Source organism: Lissotriton vulgaris, chromosome 5, assembly GCF_964263255.1.
Source record: "Lissotriton vulgaris chromosome 5, aLisVul1.2, whole genome shotgun sequence".
Classification (NCBI taxonomy): Eukaryota; Metazoa; Chordata; class Amphibia; order Caudata; family Salamandridae; genus Lissotriton; species Lissotriton vulgaris.
The window spans coordinates 1,756,549,902-1,756,559,165 of record NC_141693.1 but is presented as its reverse complement, the minus strand read 5'-3'; the positions used below and the strand labels follow the sequence as shown (position 1 = coordinate 1,756,559,165).

General features: G+C 37.3%; 1 pseudogene; it reads left to right on the top strand.

The window, feature by feature from the left end:
- Positions 1 to 452: 452 nt before the first annotated feature.
- On the top strand, positions 453 to 7,319 carry LOC147717105 (uncharacterized; annotated as a pseudogene).
- The last annotated feature ends 1,945 nt before the right edge of the window (positions 7,320 to 9,264 follow it).

Sequence of the window (9,264 nt, the reverse complement as noted above, 5' to 3'; positions counted from 1 at the left end):
CTAGACAGGCTTGCAGCTGATTGGCTTATTCTGAAAACAGCTATTTTATTGGTTTAGCAAAATAGTGACATGGCTTAACCTGATTGGCTTGTTGGTGAGTTTCGCGCACGGATTGGTTGGTTTTGCGGAACAACTAAGAAATACTTACGAACATTTCAAAACAAGCGGATTTGTTTAGAAACATGAGTTATTACTACCAGAAAGAAGAAAAGAAGCTTTCATGGCTTCAGAAATTGAAAAATGTATTTAATCCTGACAAGAAAATTGAAACGCGTGGAGGAAGATTACTTCATAAATACAAAACACCCGCAGCATATATGCAAGGTGAATTTGGTTATCATACTTGTCTTTGGATGGAAAATTGGATGCAATATACCAAAGATGATGGTGTTTTAGCATGGCCGGAAGATGAGTCATTTAACATGAAGGTTATGAAAAACCTAAGCGAAAAAATGATGAGTCTTGTGCCAAAGCCTAGACCTACTCAATTTGAGGCTCTAGCTGAATGGGAAGATGAGATTTTTGATCTTGAGCGAGAAAACAGAGGTATAACAAGAGGTCCAAAATTAGACATTAACAGGGAAACTCATGAAGATAGAATGCGTCGATGGAGGCGTGCAGACATGTGTGATGGATTGTACCCAGTAAGAGTGATGGTTACTTAGGTACCAGGTCAAAAGAATACCCAAAAGAAAAATAATATTAATGAAGAAAATGATTCAGAAGACCCAGTTTTAAAAGAAATGTATATTTCAAAACAGAAACAGACCCCTTATCAACCCGCCTGTACATGGTCTTCCCCGATGGTTCCTCAAAGAACTACCCCAAGTGCTCCTCCTATGGAAATAATTGATGAGGCATCTCCCAGATTATACCCGAATAATGCAAAAACTCATGAAAGAGTAGAAACAAGAACTAATTCAAGTACGTCTGGAGAAAATAGAAATTATACTGAAACTCCAGTTTTGGGAAATAGAATTCCAAGAAATGAAATGGGAACAGAAGGATGTGGAAAAATACCAAATTCATTAGAATATTTTCGATCAAAGATGAATTAATACAACAGTTAACTAAAAGCACGGAAGCAGTAATGGTTCCAGTAACGATTGGACCAGTTCTTCCAGTTTTTGATCAAAGAGAAGTTAGACTCTCAGCTCTGACTGTTCCATTAAATGCAGAAATTCAGAAAGTGGCTGAAAGATTTTACTTAGATTTATCAGAAATTCACCGAGAGAAAACAAAGATGCGTGATTTAACTTTTAATCAAAGTCCAACATGCAGAACACCAACTGGTGCAGAATCTGATACTGAAATGTCTCCAGAAAAGAGCATAAGTAAAATAGATTTAACGCATATCCCAAAGACTCCAGAAGTTAAATTACTTGATGTTGCAAAATTGAAAGCAGATTTGGAGGAATTGATTATTGGCACAATTGGACCTGACAATTTAAAGCTGTATCAGGATGATGAATTATTGTTTATCTGTAAAAGCATTCAGTGGAAAACAAAAAATAAATATGATCAATTGGAAGAATTATCTGTTGAGCTAGAGGTTGATTTGAGTCGACAGAAACATTTGGGAAAACATTACAGAGTGGATTTCTCTGCAAAAGACATTGAAAATTTGAATTCCAATGGAAGAATTACTCATATAAAAGAATTGATTGTGTTTTTAAAAAGATTGGGTGAATTGAGTAAGTGGAGAGTAAAATGGACAAAGAAAAGAGAGGAAGAAAGAAAAGAAAGGGGAGAGTTAGCAAATCAGTTTCCAATGAGAGAAATTGCAGGAGGTGGGTATGTGCATGTTCCTTGGACAAGACAGAACATTTTGCTGTTCAAAAATGATTTTCCTCGGCTGAGAGAAAAGCCAGTAGAATGGTATCGACAGGTGGATAGATTCATTAAAGTTTCAAAAGTTCTGTGGGTTGATCTCGATGGATTCTTTGACATTGTTGTCCCATCAGATCTTTGGACAGAATGCAAAATTTCTGTAAGTTGGCCCAAAGAAGAACCCGAGCGAGATAGAGTAACAGGTGCTCCTTCACCAAATGTCATGGATTTATATGACAAAGTAATTGTTTGGTTGAAAAACAAGATTGCCCCAAAAGAAGTTGATTGGGTTAAAATTGATAGAACAAATTAAGAGCCAAAAGAATCAGTTCATTCATTTTATGAAAGGTTACTACTGGTATTTAAACAATACAGTGGCTATGAAAAATTAAGTGAGAAAGACATGAGCCACTTCATATACAGATTTGTATATGGCTTAAGACCTGAAATTGGTGAAATGATCAGAAATGGAATTGTCGGCTGGCAATCACTTACAGTTGACGACATTCTGAGAAAAGCAAAATACTGCAGTGATGAGATAGATGCCAAGCAGAAAAAGCTTAAAGAAAAAGCTATGTGGGCACAAGTGAAGGTAGCTGAACAACAAATTGCAACCCAGGAGAATAAAAATGTTCATTCGAATCAAGGTAAATTTAAGGGTAATTACAATAAGCCAAAATTGAATGTGAACATTGAGGAATTGAAACAGAAATTACCATGCTTTAATTGCGGCGAAATTTGACACTGGAAGCACGAATGTAAAAATCCGCCCAGAAATTTAAAAAATGCATCATTAAATCCACAGGTGCAGAATGGGGTAAATCTGCAGCAACAGCTACAGCGACAGATAAATGAAATAAATCAGCAGCAACAGCTACAGCGACAGGTAGTGAATCAGCAGAGTCAGATTCCACAACCGCCACTTCCAAACTGTATGCATGAGCAGAGATACAATTCAGAAACAGGATTCTGCGGAGGTGATCAGGTAAACAGACCACAAAGAGTGAATGTGTCAAATGTTTCTCAACAATATTGGCTAAAAGAAAATGGAGGTAGTGATTCAGAAGATTACTTATGACGGTGCCTGAGAGAGGAGGAAGAGTGTGTGCTTGGAGCCACTCCTGAGGTAGATCAGTCCGGTCCATTTGTAAATGGTGAAGTGAATGATGTAGAAATCACTTTTCTTGTGGACACTGGTGCTACCCGTTCTACTGATAGATCAGTGGAAATAGAAAACCTGCCTCTCTCTGGTGACACCATCCAAGTAGTTGGCGTAGCTAATCAGCAAATCAAAACAGATCTAACAGAACCTGTCAAAGTTGTAATTGGCAAATTTAAAGACAAACACAGATTTGTAGTTTTTAACAGCAGTCCTGTAAACCTGTTAGGGAGGGTCATACTGTGCAAGATGAATTGCAAAATGTACTGCTCACCAGATGGTATTGAGCTGCAAACTCAGGAGGAAGATGGGCTTTACAAGTTAACAATGTTAATGGTTGAAGCAGAGGAAAATAAATTATTTCCTGTATTTGAGAAAGATAATCTTCCAGAAGAATTAAAAGAAACAGTCAATGCTAAAATTTGGGATTTGACAGGAAGTGAAATGGGCTTGGTGAAAAATGTTGATCCAGTGAAAATCACAGTAAAGCAAGGAGTAGATTTTCCAAACATTCCTCAGTATAAAATGAAAGCCGAAACTATTGAAGGTGTCATACCTGTACTTGACAAGTTCATAAAACAAGGTGTTTTAAAAGAAATTGAAAGCAGTCCATGTAATTCACCGATTATGGGGATCAAAAAGCCAAACGGAACGTTCAGGATTGTTCACGACCTGAGAAAGGTTAATCAGATAGTTGTTCCATGTTGCCCCGTTGTTCCAAACCCGGCGGTAATTCTTTATCAGATTCTGCATGATGCAGAATGGTACACAGTTATAGACCTTTGCAATGCATTCTTTACTGTTCCCTTGCATCTAGATAGCCAGCAGATTTTTGCGTTCAGGTTCCAGGATCGTATCCTAGCATGGTGTCGTATTCCTCAAGGGTATACAGAGAGTCCATCTATCTTTAATCAGTTGTTAAAGAAATCCTTGGAGAATCTAGATTTGCCTGGAAAGTCAACATTAGTCCAGTACATAGATGATCTCCTTGTGGCTGCAAAAACATGAGATAACTGTGTAACAGACACCATTACTCTTTTGAATCATTTGGCAGATGAGGGACATAAAGTGTCTCCTGCAAAATTACAGTTTTGCAAACAAGAAGTGAAATACCTTGGTCACAGAATTGCAAAGGGAATCAGGCAAGTGACAATTGAGAAAATTAAAATGATTCAGGGAATGCAACCTCCAAGAACACAGAGACAGGTCAGAATGTTTCTAGGAATGGTTGGTTATTGTCGCCAATGGATTAGTGGTTTTTCAGTAATTGCAAAGCCATTGCAGAGATTAACAAAAGCAGACATAAAAGACCCGATTACCTTAACAGAAACTGAGTTAGAAGCTTTTGAACAGCTAAAAGAAGTCTGTGTGAAGCACCAGCTTTAGGCATGCCAGACTATGAGAAGGAATTTGAGCTGTACTGCAGTGAAAGGGAAGGATGTGCATTGTCAGTTTTGATTCAGAGACATGGCAAACTGAGAAAGCCAATTGCCTATTTCTCAGCAGTTCTTGATCCTGTTGCGAAAACATTACCAGGCTGCTTAAAAGCAGTAGCTGCAACAAGTGTAAGCCTTGAGCAGAGTGAAGGAATCATAATGGGGTTTCCTGTAAAAGTATATGTACCTCATTCAGTTGAAATTCTTCTTACCAGAAGCAAAACACAGCATTTAACAAGTAACAGGTTGACAAAATATGAGAAAGTTATTCTGGGATCAGATAACGTCTCAATAGCAAGATGTGTGAATTTAAATCCTTCCACATTATTGCCTGATGGTACAGTAACAGAAATCAGAAATGAGAATGACATTGATCACAAATGCTTGGATGTTTTAGAATACTGCACCAAACAAAGGCAGGACATTAAGGATGTCCCGCTAACTGAATCAGATTTTTTTTATTTTGTTGATGGCTCATGCTTGAGAACAGATGAAGGTGTTTCTGAGAGCAGCATATTCTGTCTGTACAGTTGCAGATGTAGTTGAAGCTTCCTGTCTTGAAGGAATTCGTTCAGCTCAAGTGGCAGAATGAATTGCTTTAATACGTGCATGTGAAAGAGTAAAAGAATTAAGAATTACCATAGTGACTGATAGTCAGTATGGATATGGCGTAGTTCATGACTATGGCCAGCTCTGGTCTCAGAGAGGTTATTTGACTTCTGCGGGAACACCAATCAGAAATGCAAAATTGATCAAAAGATTGATTGATGGCATTCAGTTACCAGAGAAAATTGCTGTTGTGAAATGTGCAAGCACACAAAAAGGGCAAGGATTATATTACCAAGGGTAATTCCTATGCTGATGAGATTGCAAAATATTGTGCGGAAAACAATTTTTCAATTAATCAGGAAAGAAACAATGAACATGTTTTGAATTCATTCATGCTAACATCTGTAGTTGAGACATGGCAAGGAGTAAAGGATTTACAAGATGAGGCAGATGATGAGGAAAAAGACACTTGGTTAAAAGCAGGTTGCAGACAGCGAGAAGAAGATGAGGTTTGGGTTTACAAAGATGACAGACCAGTTATGCCAAATAGCATGATTTCTGACATGGCAAGAATGTACCATGGTCCAGGACACATTGGAAGAGATTCTATGATTAGGTTATTTAGGCAAACATGGTTTAATCCAAAATTCAGACTGATTGCTGAATCTTTTTGTCAGAGGTGCCTGATCTGTCAACAAATCAATCCAAACAGAAAAACAGTTGTGAGCATGGGAACCATAGGACGGGAGGGTGGTCCTTTTACCAGGTTGCAAATGGATTTCATTGACATGCCACCTCATAATAAGTTAAGATATGTACTTGTGATAGTCTGTCTATTTTCAAGATGGGTGGAAGCGTTCCCAACTCGTCACAATGATTCAGTTGCAGTTGCAAAATTGCTCTCAAGGGAGATCATACCTAGGTACGGTTTTCCAGTGACAGTTGAAAGTGATCGTGGCACACATTTTGAAAACAGACTAATACAAATGATTTGTGAAGCATTGAATATAAAACAAAAGCTGCACTGTGCCTACAGACCAGAAGCATCAGGTGTTGTTGAACAAATAAATGGTACAATCAAGAATAGAATAGCTAAGATGTGTCTAGCTACTGGAATTAAGTGGACCGATGCACTTCCTCTTGTTTTGATGTCTTTGAGAAGCACTCCAGATAAAAAGACAGGTCTGATTCCTCATGATATTGTCATGGGTAGGGTCATGAGACAAGCATTTGTACCTGTTGGAAAATTAATGAGCATAAATGATAGCGTAATTTTGGAACATTGCAGAAACCTTTCTGAGGTCGTGACTTCTGTGTTCAATCAGGTGGGAACTGAAGTGATCACGAGAGAAAAGGAACAAGCTCATGATCTGTTACCAGGAGACTGGGTAAGGACAAAAGTTCACCAAAGAAGAAACTGCCTAGTACCAAGGTGGCAAAAGGCAAGGCAGGTGATACTTGTCACAACAAATGCTGTAAAGTGTAAGGGTTTGAAGAGGTGGATTCATGCAAGTCACACCATTCGAGTGCCACCACCTGAAAATTCTGACGATGAAGGTGATACTACAACTGATTCAGACTCTGAAGAAGAACCTGAAAGAAATCCAGATCCTGAAGATCGACAAGAAAGTCAACATCTGGATAAAGATTCACATGTGAATGAGGCATTGGATGAAAAAGAATCAGAAATTGGCATATTAGACTCTGAAAATGATGAAGATCTGCTAGAAAAAGAAACAGAAAAAGAGTCTGATCAAGAAGTGATTCAAAATCAGGGGAGTATTGAAAAGCAGATTGGAAGCTCTGAAAGCAGGAACAAGAATTCTGAAACTGGGAAGTTAAAGGTAATTGAAGAAGAAGAAGAAGACGAATTACCAAGTACCAGCTATAAGGATGACGTTCCTAACGGAGTGAAACTGCCAAGTAAAGAAGAACCCAGATTTAGATTTGAGATCTCTGATACAGATTCAGAAGAAAGTGATGAAGATTCAGAAATAAGAAAATTTAGAAAAAGAGCTTGGAGAACAGAATGCAATGCGCCTGAGCCAAAGAAAAAGTTATCAAGAAAAGGGGATAACTGGCCTAATGAGAATGGAGGTCTGAAATTCAAATTAGTCAAAAGATCAAAGGAGCAAATTAATGAAATACCAAGTCAAAAAGAAGATACAGATAAGAAAATTGAGGCAGGAAAGAAAATAGAAGTGATTAGCAATAGAGCAAAAAGAGTTGTTAAGCCTAATCAAAAATACAAGTCCCCTGAGTGGACGTATATCATAATTCCACCAGTAGTGGAAATCAACAGCAGTAGTCAGGAAGATATAGACGACACAAGCGAAAATGACTGACTTTGTTTTCATTTAAAGTTGAAATCTGAATTTGGCATAAGGCTGAAGAAATTGTGTTAGGTGACACAAGGTTGAAGAAATTGTGTTAGCTGGAAAAACACATTGATGCAAGACGTAAGGTCGAAGAAAAGCTGTTAGAAAGTAGGGTTTTCTTTTCTTAAAAAAATTTAAAAAGTAAAATAGGGGGGTATTATATTTAGTAATTTAAAAAAAATTGTAATACTTCTGTTACAAAGTAAAAATGCCTTATACTAATATCAATTCGAGATGTTCGATTTTAAAGAAATGTTGTAAAGTGTCTTCTATTTGTGTGGTTTTACTAATCTTGGTCTGGTTGGTTTTAGCTGTCATTTTCCCGTTTGGAATTGACAAGGATACGTATAAGGCTAACATGACAAGCAAAGCTATGGCTAAACAAGATAACCGTGGTGCGTCAGGCAAAACTAACAGAGTTATTGATCACAAACCAGAGATCTACCAAGATACATCTGTTGGTGATTTTTCTAGTAATACCTTCTCAAGACTTCTTTCTGAATATGTCAAAGTGATGGAAGTTAAGGATTGTTATATATGTGTGAAACTACCTGCTTCTTTTTCTGAGGGGGTGACGTACAATATGCTTCCTCTTATGGTATTACTTGTAGTGTGATAGCTAGTCTGTTTTATCAGACAGGTCGTTTAGAGTACTATTACTCAAACTTTGATGAGATTTTTGCAATCTTAAAAGTTGACAATAACCTGAATAAACATAAACATGCTAAGCAGATGAGGGAATTTTTCATTGTAACAAATGAACTCACTTATGACTATGCTTTCAGAAACAATTTAACATGCAAGCTGAGAACTGAGGAGAAATCTCTCTTAAACCTAGTTGAAGAGAGAAGGGCAATTTATAAGAGGAATGAAATGCTGAAACAAACCAAATCAAAGTTTTGGCAAATCGAAGATGAAGAGCTCAACGGTAGAGTAGAAAATGTAGCAATTCACATAGATAAATCTGTTAGTGGCAAACTTTGTATTAGAAGAGACAATACGCTTTTTGACAACTATTTTGTGGGTGCAAGTCAGTGTGAGGATACTTATCAAATCCTGGGTGGTTGGGGATTCAAAAGTCGCAAAGATCCAATTTTTCACGGAATTTATTTTGTGTGTAGGGACAAAGCCTATTACAATCTCCCTGATCACTGGTATGGGACTTGTTTTGTTGGATTAGTTTTTCCAAACATTTTTCATGTTGACAGAAATGCAGAAGGTTCATTCGAAATTGGCAATCACCTGAACAGATACAAGAGGGAAAGTTTTTCAGAAATTTTGGGTGACATATTTGGTGCAATAATACCTTTGGTGGGTATTACCCTGAATGCAGTTAAAATCAGAAAATTATCAACAATTGTTGACAGATTGTCTACTGATACTGCCAGTGGTTTTCAGTTAGTGGATACCGAACTTATTTCTGTGAGATCCATGGTTATGCAGAACCGTCTTGCCCTTGATATCCTGCTAGGAAAAGAGGGAGGAGTTTGTGGAATTTTACATGTCCAGCATTGCTGTACATACATTCCAGACAAGAGCCAGAATATTGAGATGTACATTAAAAACATCACTGAGTTACACTCTGAAATTGAACCTTTAGAAGATGAATATTTTTCAGAACGTCTGAGCAAAAGATTTGCAGCAATCAAAACCTGGTTTCAAAAGATTGGTAGTTCAATTTTAGGCAAAATACTGACACCTTTACTAGTCATAGTCTTTGTGATACTTCTGTTGAAAATTAGTTGCATGTTACACAAGAGAAAGAAATATCAGAAGGAAAAGAAAAGGATCTATAAACTCAGAAAAGAACAGGAAAAAGAAATTGAACTAGAAGAGTTTCGTAGAACACAATATGAGAGTTGCAAACAGACAGCAGAATCAAAGGTTTAGAATTACTAATACTGAGTGATCA